Source organism: Bombina bombina, chromosome 2 (assembly GCF_027579735.1).
Source record: "Bombina bombina isolate aBomBom1 chromosome 2, aBomBom1.pri, whole genome shotgun sequence".
Classification (NCBI taxonomy): domain Eukaryota; kingdom Metazoa; phylum Chordata; class Amphibia; order Anura; family Bombinatoridae; genus Bombina; species Bombina bombina.
In genome coordinates, this window is record NC_069500.1 from 506,997,030 (window position 1) to 506,997,975 (window position 946).

Sequence of the window (946 nt, forward strand, 5' to 3'; positions counted from 1 at the left end):
TAAAACATTTTAATGAAAAACACAGGATGATGCTACATATTAACTTTCTGTATTCGTATCACTTACGCTGCCCTTTGCTTCATCATGCAGAGATATAAGTAAATCAGTCAGTGCCTTTTCTCCCTCATGTAAATATAAACTGAATATATCTGTATATTGTAGGAAATATATTTAAATATTCATTAAGATATATGATGTGTGCTAGAAAAAGTGTTTATGTAAATATAGATTTATTTTTAAAGAGAACAAAAAAAAAAAAGATAAAGAAGGCCCCAGCGAGATTTGAACTCGCGACCCCTGGTTTACAAGACCAGTGCTCTAACCCCTGAGCTATGGAGCCAGCTGGGTTTCAATGGAAGATTTTTGCTATATAACTAGTATATCGGAGTATATTTGGTAATATTTAATAGTGATATAATACTGCAGAACACGTTTACAGCCGTTACAATTGCAAGTAAAAAATAAACACGTTTTGGGTAAATTGTATTTTGAAAACCTTTTAAAAAAGTAAAGAAATATTATTTTTTCTCCTTTCCTATTCACCTTACAGAAATGCATCAAATATGTTTAAAATACGACGACTAAACCGATGTTAGTATAATTTGGATAGAGGAAATAGCAGACAGTGTATGAATGTAATATATACCTATATGCCGCACATGCTAAGGTGATTGCACATGTCTGTCATTTTCTGTTAATCGTGTGTGGTTCTTGTCTTTCTAATCTGACTATAACCCTACATGACAAGATGTAATGCATCCTGTGTGTCTGGTAGTTTAACTGATGACTCCCACGGGTGTCAGTGAGATAATTACACGCTCCACGCCCCCTGCGTATTCCTTCCGTGTCACCTCTTGCTGCTCCCTCAAGTGTCCGAATAAATTATACATAAATATAGGGCTTGGAAGTGTAAACGCTGCAGGAAATAACAACCCCCCGGGAAACC

General features: G+C 35.4%; 1 non-coding gene across 1 annotated transcript; it reads right to left on the reverse strand.

Moving 5' to 3' along the window:
• Nucleotides 1–267: 267 nt before the first annotated feature.
• On the reverse strand, nucleotides 268–340 carry TRNAT-UGU (transfer RNA threonine (anticodon UGU)). Its single transcript has one exon. It is a non-coding gene; the product is annotated as a tRNA-Thr (tRNA).
• Between the last annotated feature and the right edge of the window lie 606 nt (nucleotides 341–946).